At 30.8% G+C, this 13,222-nt stretch overlaps 1 long non-coding RNA gene across 1 annotated transcript; it reads right to left on the bottom strand.

The window, feature by feature from the left end:
• Nucleotides 1-10,250: 10,250 nt before the first annotated feature.
• LOC119609602 lies at nt 10,251-10,685 on the bottom strand. The gene is made up of 3 exons (XR_005231942.1): nt 10,619-10,685; nt 10,411-10,558; nt 10,251-10,341 (listed from the first exon to the last, which is right to left on the bottom strand). It is a non-coding gene; the product is annotated as an uncharacterized LOC119609602 (long non-coding RNA).
• Between the last annotated feature and the right edge of the window lie 2,537 nt (nt 10,686-13,222).

Genomic DNA, 13,222 nt, shown 5'->3' with positions numbered 1-13,222 from the left:
AATCCAGTTCACAGATTCTCCCCTTAACGTCTTTAAGAACCAAATTATAATCTCAAAAGGCGAGTTGCCTTCTTATAACTTTGAGATAATATTCCCCACTTACCACAGACATACAATAGTAGACACAGAGTTTGATAGTGACAAACTAGTAAAAATCCTCAGATCATACTTGAACCCTTCCGTAACTAATGCTATTATGACCGAAGACCAGATCTTAGGGAAAATACAAGAGTTATGGTCAACCTACTTTTCTAAATTTCGCACAAAGTACAGCAGGACAATGGTTAAAGACTTGACATCGGACATAGAACAAGAGACTGAAATTATAAATGAACATAGACGAGCACACAGAAACCCAAAGGAAAACAAACTTCAATTACTTACTAAATTTTACTTTCCGCAAATGCATGCAAAGATAAAGAAAATAGTTAAACAATGCAAAATATGTTGTGAGAACAAATACGACCGTCATCCAAATAACATAGCCTTAGGGAAAACTCCTATTCCACAATATCCAGGACAATACGTACATATATACATTTACCATACAAACAATAGAGTTATTTTGACCGCAATAGATAAATTTTCCAAGTACGCACAGGCAAGGATAGTCAAGTCGAGAGCAACGGAAGATATAAAACTTCCTTTACAGGAGTTGCTGACTTCTTTCGGTACCCCCGAAAATATTGTTATTGACAACGAAAAATCCCTAAATTCGGCTTCTGTAACCTTTATGTTAGAGAATCAACTTGGAATCAAAATTTACAAAACACCACCTTACACTAGTTCTGTAAATGGTCAGGTAGAACGTTTCCATTCGACTCTAACGGAAATTATGAGGTGTATGAATGCGGAAAAGGTTTATAATTCTTTTGAGGACCTTTTAAACAACTCTTTAAACAAGTACAACCATTCTATTCATTCTACAATAAATAGAAAACCAATTGAAGTATTTTTCGGTAGGAACAAAGACCCAACATCCTTAAAACAAGACAGAAAAGTTCATTAATTCTGTTTTTGAAATTAAAAACCCTTGTAAAATGTTCAATGATATTTCCATTTGTAAGAAACATAATATAGAAGATATTACAGAATCAAATTGTTTACCAAAACTATTACATGGCATGCCATCCAAATGCTCTATAGAAAACCATCAACATCTACCATCAGTAAATGAAATATCACCTGGAGTAATACTTCTAAACGGTTATAATGGGTCAATATTGGTACAAAATAAGGAAGTCTTATTGCATGGAACCTATATCGTAAAATATCACAACGCCACGATTACCATAGATAAAAAGTCATACGTCAATATGGAAATAACCTTTGCCGGCTGTAGTAAAAGCACCCAATACTATAGAAAGATATGAAGAAATGTTATCACTAGAAATGCTCAAAGAACTACACATCAACAACGTTGACGAGATTAAAAAGCTAGTTACAAATCATAAAATTGGCATTGGATTGTTCGGACTTTTAACAAAGATATTAATATTTGGCATAATGTTAAAATTGATAAGAAGAAAATCTACTTTGGAAATTAAGACCGACATAAAGCTGGAAACCCCGGTTGAGGCATCAAGTACTTACACGCATTACCCCTCCAACGCGGACGTTGGAATTTAAGAGGGGAAGAGTTAAGAAAAATAAAATTAGCTTGAAGTTAAGAAAAATAAAATTAGCTTGAAAAATAAAATTAGCTTGAAAAATAAAATTAGCTTAAGATCACAAAACTAATAGTTCATTTACCTACCTTTTAAATTATAAATTTGCTGACGTTATGTCTGCAATTAAAATTCAATTTAATAAACCAAATTTGTCAATTTACAAACTTTATATTTATTAGGAAAAATAAATTTAATGTAAGCAAAATATTGAACAACAGAATTGTAATGTAAGAAGAATAATAAAAATAAATTTGAGTTGCAGTCAAGTACTCAAACAACAAAGTAGTTTAATTTACTTTATCTTGTATATTGTTTTTATTTCCTGGTGCATTCAGTTTCGTATGTTTGGGTGTCTGTTGGTTTCACTGCGTTGAGTATTTTGTTTTTGCTTTCTTTTATGAGTTTTTCGTTTTGTATGTTTCATTGCCTTGTGTATATTGTTTTTGTTTTTTGGTGTATTCAGTTTCGTATGTTTGGATGTCTGTTGGTTTTACTGCCTTGTGTATTTTGTTTTTTTGTGTGTTTATTTCGTTTAGCGTTGTTGTTGTTCGTTTTGCTATCAGTGTGACCAGGTCTCAAAAAATGTTGCGGCTAAATCCCATCCAAAATAATGCTAGAAAAAATGCTAAATTGATTTTAAAATGCCAAAAAAATGCTAAAAATTTTTAAGTGTTTTTATGAACAATTCATATTAATTTGTAACTGAAATTCATTGTAATTTATATCAAGTAAGAAAGTATATTCTGCCGTGGTTGACCATAGGAGTATAAAATTTGATTTATTTTTCGTAATAAAGCATTTATGTTGAATTGAACCTTGGTTACGATATATTTAAACTAATTTTCTGAGAAAGGCTTTATACATTTGTATATGTATGGGGGCTAGGTAAAATAAAGGACGGACTTTAACCATTTTTAAAAAGGTTTTGTCATTGGATCAAAAAGCATACGTGCTTATTGTTTTGAAAATTTCAACCTCTACTAGACGGTCAGACTTACATGGCTTAATCGATTCAGAAAATGATTCTTAACCGATTAGTATACTCAAACGTAGTATAGTGGAGTAGGGTAAAAAATTAAATTCCGTGGTATTAAGATAAACAGAAATGCTAAAAATTATTTCAAAATTTTTGTAAATTTAGCAATATGTAAATATTTAAAATATTTCTGAATGCAAAAATTACATTAAAACTCTATTAATTACACTAGTTGCTCATGGTATAAAACCTATATGTGTTTTCGAAAGGAAAAGTATAATATTTCTAGTTTTACTTTTTTTATATAAACAATTTTATTTGTCTTCCTCAAAACACTTTAAAAATGGTTTTCATGTCACAAAAATAATGAAAATTCCGTTGAAATAATTTTAAATCTCGGTGAATAGATGTCAGGTTTATAACTCATACTTCCAAGATTTTTTCGGAAAAATATATATGAGAATGTATGAAATGAATTGAGAGATATATTCAAATCCGTAAGTTTGTAATTCTGTAATAAATTGTCAATAATATTTTCGAAATTTATGTATTTTTTTTAATTAAAAAAAAACGTGACAACAAAATTACTAAAAATTTGGTAAAAATAAAAAGAACAGAAAGTAGGATGAGAAAGTCTTAATTATATATTATTGATTTTTTTCAATACTTATTTTCAATAAATTAACAAGAACTCCTGAAGAATGATAAAAATTAAAACCTCTTTATTTCGTATAGGAAAAAATAAAATTTGTTAATTAACCGTCATACATAGCCTTTTCCAAAATTATATGTTTCATTCCATGAGCAAACAAAAAGTATTAGTTTGTAAAATAGCGTACTGAACGTATTTGTAAAAATATATGAAATCTCTTGAATTATTTCTATCACCTCGAATTTAAAAAAGCATTGGGTTCCAGAAAAATATTCTAGAATACAACATTTTAAAGTATTCACTTGTATTGGCGTAATTTTAAGTTACTTATCTTCATGAATCTTTTTGCATTATTTTGAATTACAGTATAAATTATTACATTTCTCATATTTCTTGTTGCTTGTGTTTGGGTAGACATTTAATTCTGATTTTTTCCGGTTAAACCTATTTCCAATATAAATCTTTTTTTGCAAAAATTTGTCTTTTTTTTTTGTTTATATACTAAAATTGCAAAAAAAGCTAAAAATGCTAAAAATATTTTATAAAAATGCTAAATAAAATGCCAAATGCTAAATTAAAATTTTACAGCTAAATCAAAATAAAAAATGCTAAATCTAGCTGCAAAAATGCCAAAATGGTCACACTGATTGCCATAATAATGATATAAACGGGAAAATGAAATAAATTAAAATTTTATAGAATTGAATTTTTTTTTAAATACACTGTGGTGAAGGGTATATAAAATTCGGCACAGCCGAATATAGCACTCTTACTTGTTTACTCTAATCTTCATGTAAATGTTAAAGTTTCTGTGTAAAATTTGAAGGATGATGATGTAAAAAGTTCATCATGGAGGAAAGTTGAAAAAATGGAGGAAAGTTAAAATTGAATCAAATATTGAAAAAATCTTTTTCTTGAGTTAAAAAATATAGATATCCCAATCGCTTCCCATTATGAGACTATAAAGCCCTTAAAGAAAATTGTATATTTTCTAAGCAAAAAAAGGCCCATTTTGAAAAAAAAAATAAAAATTATTTTTTTTTTTAAATAATGAAGAAATAGCTATCTGAACTCCTTTCGATAATTTTTTCCAGGACCAAAAGAAAAGCTAGATGAAAAGTTACGCCCATTTGAACAAAACCCTGCACAGAACCAAAAATTTACCTAAATATTTTGCAGTATTTAGGTAAATTTTTGGTTCTGGGGTGTTAATATGAAAAAATTTTGTTATTATACAGTCAACTAAAATTTTATTCCAGATTACAGATTTAGTTAACCCTTTCACGCACAAAACTAAACTATGAAAATGAGTTCACTACACACTTTATTTTGACGTATAATGCTCATTTTTGATGAAAAGTGGAAAATTTGTTTTCGAAGGATATCGCAGGATATTATCCTTTTTGTCCTGAAGTGAAATCAAATTCTAAAATAGAAATTAGTTCTCTTTAGAAATAACCATTTATTGTAGCTGTGAGTTCAACATTGCGCTCTACATCTAGAAAAATTTAAAAAGATGTTAGAGTGCTATATTCGGCTGAGCCGAATCTTAAATACCCTCCACCAGCTATTTTTATAGTAATACTATTTTAATTGATCAAATATTTGTAGAAATAAGTTTTCTCATGTCTTAAATAGAAAAACCCCAAGATTTAAACAGCTTAAATCTGTTACAATTACAAGATTTATTAAACATTACAACCCCCATTTTCTTTTATATTTTTATAGCGACCTAAAATATTATTTAACGATATTTAATAATGTGCATGTGTGTGAAAGATTTAAGGATTTTCAAAATACATATATATAATTTTGTTCTACACAAATTGATAATGGAATTAGTTAAATACGGTTAAATTGCTTTTAGTGGAAGGACTTAATATGGGAGATATGACCAATTATAAACCGATCGATAAAAGCTATATTTCAGTCAAATTTTGTATCTATATTGTAATTTAGTAATAAGTAATGTGTGTTCAAGTGATTTTCTGAAAGGATATTTGCATGGGACCGACCGCACCCATGTTATGGACCGATCGTGAAAAAATCTTGAAATAGAATTTTTGTATACCAAACTAATATTTGTGCCAAATTTTGTATCAATAGCTTTATTTGGTAATGAGTAATGTGCGTTTAAGAGATTTTCGTAAAGGCGCTATTACCAATTATGTATATAAAGACAAAATTTCAAAATTCTGTATCTATATCATTATTTGGCAATGAATATTGTGCATTTAAGTGTTTTTCTGGAGGGGACCTAGTATGAGAGCTATGACCAAATATGGACCGATCGTAAAACAATTTTATAGTGTAATTTATGTATATAAGAGGAATATTTGTGCTAAATGTATGGATATCAATATTTTGTAATGAGTTATGTGCGTTTAATTGATTTTCGGGAGGGAACCTTGTCTGGGAGCTATGACCAATTATGGACCGATCGGAAAAAACTTTCATAGTAATATTTCTGTATATGTGAGCAATATTTGTACCAAACTTTATATGCATATCTTAATTTAGTAATGAGTTATGTGCGTTTAAGTGATTTTCGGAAGGGGACCTTGTACGGGAGCTATGACCAATTATGGACCGATCGGAAAAAAATTTCATAGTAATATTTCTGTGCATATGAGCAATACTTGTACCGAATTTTATATGGATATCTTAATTTAGTAATGAGCTATGCGCGTGGACCGATCGGAAAAAAATTTCATAGTAATATTTCTGTATAGCTATGTCCAATTATGGAGCGATTCAGAAAATTTTTTCTCTCAATGAATTGACATAAGATTTTAAGTTGTAAAATTTTTATGATGATATCAAAATTCTGACGGAAGTTATAACAAAAAACTCATTTTCCGGGAATATGTACTTTTGAATGGGAGGTATATGAAATTATGGACCGATTCTGGCAATTTTCAGCAAGAATCAAGATATTGTGTAGAAACGAATATATGATGACTTTCATGAAATTATCTTGCATAGTTTTCGAGAAAATTACATCAGAATGTGTAAAAAATGCTTATTTTTTCGGAGTTGTTTTAAATTTTGATTCATAACTTTTCTCGATGTGAACCGATTTTGCTCATTTTCAATACCAAACAGTACCGGATAATAGTGAATATTTTGGGTGAATTTGGTTAAATTATCTTGCTTTATTTTAACGTGAGCGTGTTTTACACAGACAGACAGACGGACAGACGGGCATAGCTAAATCGACTCAGAATTTCATAAGGACCCAGAATATATATACTTTGTTGGGTCTCAGATGACTATTTCTTGGTGTTACACACGGAATGTCAAACTTATATAAACCCTCTATCACCACTGATGGTGGTGGAGGGTATCTATACACAGAACATACTCATGTCGAGTTTAATAATAAATTATGTGGCATTAAGTGGTTTTCAGAAGTGAACCTTATATGGCAGCTAGATATGGACCAATGCTGAAAAAATTCCTTATATGGAATGTAACCAATTATGGACCGATGTGGAAAATGTTCACGGATGATTATACACAAAACAAATTCACGTCGAGTTTTACCCTGATAGCTTTATTTATCAATAATTATGCGCATTTGAGTGATTTTAGGATGTGGACCTTATATGGGAGCTAGTACCAATTGTGGACTGATCCCGAAAAAATTTCACTAATTGATTTATATCTATATACAGAACATATTCACCTCGAGTTCTACCCTGATAACTTTATTAATCAATGAATTATGCGCATTTGAGTGATTTTCGGATGTGGACCTTATATGGGAGCTATGACCGATTATGGACCGATCCGGAAAAAATTTCGTAGAGTAATTCATATACACTCAAAACACATTCATGTCGAATTTTATCCAGATAGCTTTATTTATCTATGAATTAAGCTTGTTTAAGTGATTTTCGGATGTGAACCTTATATGGGAGCTATGACCAATTATGGACCGATCCGAAAAAAATTCCGTAGAATGATTTATGTATATACATGTATGAATATGTATTCATGAATATGTATTCATGTCGAATTTTATCCCGATAGCTTTATTTATCAATAAAATATGTTCATTTAAGTGATTTTCGAAAGTGGACCTTATATTGGAACTATGACTAATTGTGGACCGATACAGATCTAAGTCCGTAGTTTTGATTCCTGTTCATATAATGTCAATATGAACAAAATTTTGTGTTGATACCGATATATTTGAGGAAGTTATTAACGATAAATTAATTTCCGGGAATATGTACCTTTGTATGGGGGCTATGGGAAATTTTGGATCGATTGTTACAATTTTAAACATAATTAATCTATAGATGAAAAAAATAATCTGTGACAAAATTTGTCGAATTATCTTTGGTAGTTTCTGAGAAAACTACTCAAGAATTAGGGAAAAAAACTTAATTTTTTTTAGGTAGTCTGAACTTTTTACGTTGTGAACCGATTTTGCTGATTTTCAATACCAAACTGCTTAGGAAAACAATGAATATTCTCAGTGAATTTGGTTGATTTCATTTGCTTAGTTTTAACGTTTAACGTGTTTTAACCAGACAGACGGACATAGCTAAATAGACTCAGAATTTCATAAGGACCCAGAATATATATACATTGTTGGGTCTCAGATTAATATTTTTTGGTGTTACACACGGAATGACAAACTTATATATACCCTTATCACCACTGATGGTGGTGGAGGGTATAAAAATCTTGGGACACCGGTGTCCCGTATACGTTAAAGAGTTTATATGAAGAAATTTCTTCATATTTACTAATATCGTTTCGATGTTTAGGCGTGGTAAATATGAAGATATTATAAATATTATATATGTAAGTGCTTTTGAATAAAAGTCCAAACTAACAAAGATTCCTTTGGATACTCAAAAATTAAGTAGAAAAAATATTTTAAAACAGATATCAATTGCATTTAATGCAGAATGCATTTGATATTTTACGTCTTCAAAATAAATCACGATTTCTTTTGGTTCTAATATTGAACCTGAAATTAAAATCAACGGCTGAATTTTAAGGCTTGTTGGATATTTTTTCGTCAATTCTTCTTCACAAGCGGCAACTGTATAAATCTAGTACATATTTTTTCCCATTTGAAACATTAAACGTTTTTGTTGACGGTACCAAAAGACTATGTAAAAGGAAAAAATACCAATACAACGACCATCTGAAAACAAAAAATAGTAAAATTATTTTTATACCCACCTTCAAAAAGGATGGGGGGTATATTGATTTTGTTATTCCGTTTGTAACACATCAAATATATATACAAAAGTATATATATTCTGGGTCCTTATTAAATTCTAAGAACATCTAGCCTTGTCTGTCCTTCCGTTTGTCTTCTGTTGCACGATAGAATCCGAACGGAACGAGATAGAGGATTTAAATTTTCCACAAATATTCTCTATAGGTAAGGTTTGTTTGGTATTGAAAATGGGTAATATCGGTCCACGTTTTCGGATAGCCCCCATACAAGAGCACCCCCGAAAAACTGCTTTGATGGACATATCTGATTCAAAAGTACGAATATAGCGATGAAATTCGACATAAATTAGTTTCATATGATCAAAAATCTCCTTACAAAATTTTATGAGGATCGGTCCATAATTGACCCTACCCCCCATATAAGGCCCCATTCAGAAAATTACTTTAACGCTCATTACTGGCTTTAAAATACGAGTATAGGGATGAAATTCGACACACGTAAGTTTCAATGTAGCCAAAATCTCTCTATCAAGTTTTATGTGGAGCGGCCCATAGTTGACCCTACCCTCCATATAAGGTCCCCTTCAAAAAATTAGCTCATTGCTGGCTTAAAAATACTAGTATAACAATGACATTTGACATAAGTAAGTCTGTTATGATCCAAAACCTCTCTACCAAATTTTATGTTGATCGGTCCATTCTTCAATTCTGCAGGCCATTATTTTTTTATATATACCTTTAGTTATATTGAAGAAACTTTTTAAATTTTAATAAAGTGGTTTAGTTAAAATTAAAAAAGTGATTAAGTTAAAATTAACGAAATTTCTTCAAAGCTACAGTCCTATTTCATTATTTCTTCTTCTTTATATTTTATTTTTTCTGTTTTATTGCAATAAATAAAGAAATTTCTTCAAAATTTTATTCATATCAACGATATATTCTTCAAATTGACAACCTTCAACGGTATAAAATTAACTATTTTAGATGTAGTTTTGAGTAATTGCGATTTACTATTTTACCACTGTTTTAACTAAATTTCTGTCAATTTAACAAAATTTTGGAGGTAAATATAAAGAAATTTATTCAAATCAACAGATTAAATTTACAAAATTTTTTAACAAAAATAAATTACTAAATATGAAGAAAATTCGTTTATATGAATAAAATTTCTGTAGATTTGAATAAAAAACCTGTAGATTTAACTATTTTTTTTCGTTAAGGGATTACTAAAATTTTTCGTTAATATTACTTACGATATTTTTTTCTGTGTGTATCACTCCGGCAGTTCTTGACCGATAGAAACAGATGAAATTTTGTGATAGATGAAAATCTGTGTCTGGCCTACTATCCAATAATACACAGAAAAAAATAAAAATCGTATTTAACTACAAAATTTACAGATCTGAATCCAAAATTATTCAATTTCCAGCCAATAAAGATTTTTGTCTCATTGACTACGACATTTGTAATTTTTTGTCTTGTTTTGGTTTTTTACAGTCGATAAAAAAAAAATCAAATCGACTAAAATATTACTCAGTCAATTTTTTACTACCCAATAAACTTTTGTTGTTAAGTAATTAGAAAAAAAAATTGATAATTATTTTTATTAAGATAACCATTTTCTTTGTTGGATTTAATGCCAATTTCAATTAAAAAAATCATTGACTTGACTAATTTTCTAAGCTTCTCTTTGGTTTCTGCAACTATGGCAAACGAATTAAGGGAATCTGTTACGGTAAACTTTCTTCTGGTTTAGTCTCCGGCTTTGTCAGTAACTAATTTCTGCTGAGGTGGAAACAAGTAGTGTAGGAAATATAGAATAGAAAATATCCTTGATTCTGATAAAATGTAATTGTGTAAATGTTAAATGTCAATTATATATTTAAGTCAATAATATAGCAGCTTACCATCATTGCACGGCTTCAAATTTTTCAGCATTGTTGTAACAGAAACCTTTGGTACTTTAGTCTGAAGCAGATGTAACAAATTACTCATTTTCCGTAAATACCCACTTAGCTTTCATTTTTTTAGCTTCAGATCAAAATCTATGTCAATCTGTAAAATTTATGCTAGTTAAAAATAATCTAATTTATAGTGTATTATGAGTTAACTTACGGAAGGTTTTATGTATTCAGGATATAATTTTAACATCTCGGATAAAGACTTTGATCACTCAATTTGCTGAAATCTACATTTATAACATTTCCTCCAATATAAATCTAATTCATCGTTACTATAGATAATCTTACCTAATTCATTACGCAAATTCATTACGTTTTAAAAGACAAAAGACAGTATTATAATAATATTCCTGAAATTGTATAATAGTTAATTTGTATTTATGTATATTTTTTGTACAAAATATATTTCTGTGGAGGATGCCCTGGTAGGCTAGTTGGTGGTGTATCTGGGGGTTGTGGGTTCGATTCCCACCAGAGACTCTGGTCTGCTACACTACAACGGGCATATGGTCATCGTCAACCTGCCCGATAAATATGGTTAGAATATAATATTTAATTGTGTTGAAATGGACAAATAAATATTTCTGCGGATTCAAATGACTCATCACAAAAGGAACACCTTATTAAACATACCATCTTTATGTGGATTCCGAAGAAAAATTATAGATGTAAATAATTTAAAAAAATTACGATTGTGTATATTTGCTTATAATCACTCTTCACTTTAAGTACAAATGCGTATTAAATTATTACAATTATAATTACTTTTATTTTTTAACAGATCACTCTTAACAAAATACGTCCGTCCACTTTGATTTGCAAAATAAAACTTAACATAAACACAAAAACATAAAGAAAAAAAACTTTGATAATTTTACTCGTGTCTTGTTTCGACATGATCTTTCAACAACAAAAAAATTATTTAAAAAAAAGTTTTTGTAACGTCTTTCTAAAGCATAGTAACAGCAAATTGCATAGCAACAGCAGAAAAAGAAAATGTCCTAGATTACAAAATTGTAGGTGAATCAATCAAACCGGCTAAATTTTTTATTCAAACGGATTAATTATTTTATTAAGTGAATTTATCGGTTGCTATTATACCAAAGACACCTTTTGACTAATTATTTTATCAACTTAACAAAATTTTTAATCAATAAATTGTCTATTTATGACAAAAAAAAATTGTAGGCAATTTTAGGTTAGGTTAGGTTAGGTTAGGTTGATAGGAGGATGTATACTACATCAAATCCGAAGAAATACACCTAGGCCACTATCGGGCCTGTTGTGCGCTCCAATTCAAGAAAAAAAAAATTGTTCACTGAATGTATTATTTTTCCATGTTCAGAAACTCAGTTTCCTGGACGTAATTCCTAAGAATCTTCCAATCGGTGTTGGTTAAGAATGTTATTTCCGGAATAACATCACTTCCAAGATACTTGGATCTAACTTCGACGAATGCCTGACAATGGCAAAGAAAGTGCTCCAGAGTTTCACTGTCCTCTCCACATGCTCTACATTCGTCTGAATTCGCACGTCCAATTTTGTATAGATCTGCTCGTAATCCTGTGTGTCCACTGAGAATACGTACCATCATACTAACCTCAGACTTGCTCATTTTGAGAAGATTTCTCGTCTTGCTCTCATCAGGGTCACCCCATAGAATCTTTGTGGTTCTACCCACGGTTTCATTATTCCAAGAGGCCTTATGGGATTCTCTCATCCATATTTTTAATTCAGCTTTTGTTGCGTCGAATGGTTTTGCGTTTGTCAGGTTAACTACATCGAGCTCCCTTCCCTTTAAAGCTATTACATTTGCCCTTTCGTTGCCGACTACTCCCGAGTGGCCTGGTACCCATATGATGTGAACCTTACCTCTGGGAGAGTATTCAGTTAAAGCTTTCTTACAATCCAATACGGTCTTAGATTTAATTCTATCACCTGATATCGCACAAATTGCCTTCTGGCTGTCGGTAAATATATTAAGCCCTGTGGGCGCCATATTTATTCTAATCCAATTTACACATTCCGTTATTGCTCGTACTTCTGCCTGGAAGCTTGTGTTATGATTAGGTAAACGGTGGTATATTTCTGTTTCTGGGTCTTCAATATAGAACCCCAGGCCCACTTTGTCCCCTAATTTAGAGCCATCCGTGTAGCAACGGATTCCTACTGGTATTTGCTCTAATGTTCCGCTTGACCAAGACATTCTATCTGGGATTAGCGTTTCAAAGTTTCCGACATATTCAGTGTCTGGTATGCGATCAGGCACGTCCGATGAATGTGTATAACCTTCCAATGTGTCCAGTATACATTGATGACGTGTCCTATAACCGTTTTTGGCCAGTTCGCCTAAAGTAAAGAGCCGTTCGGCTGTAAGCGCCGCCTCATATCTTATATATGTTTCAATGGGTGGAATATCTAGCAACGTTTCCAGAGCCTTGGTTGAAGTAGTACACATGGCACCACTTATACCCAAGCAGCATGTACGCTGAACTCCCTGTAGTAGTTTGATATTACACTTTTTGTCCAAAGCAGTCCACCAGATTATTGAAGCATAAGCTAGAATTGGTCTAATTACACTTTTATAAAGCCAATTTGTCATAGTAGGACTAAGACCCCATTTCATGCCTATGGTTCTCCTATATATCGCCCAGCACCGATGTGCCTTGTTGATCCTATCCTCTATGTGATGTCTCCATTTTAATTTCCGGTCAAGGATTACACCTAAGTACTTAACTTTGTCTGTCACCGGTATCTT

The sequence above is a fragment of the Lucilia sericata genome, unplaced genomic scaffold (assembly GCF_015586225.1).
Source record: "Lucilia sericata isolate MDLA Ls3-8-SP2 unplaced genomic scaffold, ASM1558622v1 Contig001013F_arrow, whole genome shotgun sequence".
In the NCBI taxonomy this organism is placed as follows: domain Eukaryota; kingdom Metazoa; phylum Arthropoda; class Insecta; order Diptera; family Calliphoridae; genus Lucilia; species Lucilia sericata.
This window is presented reverse-complemented; position numbering and strand designations above follow the sequence as displayed.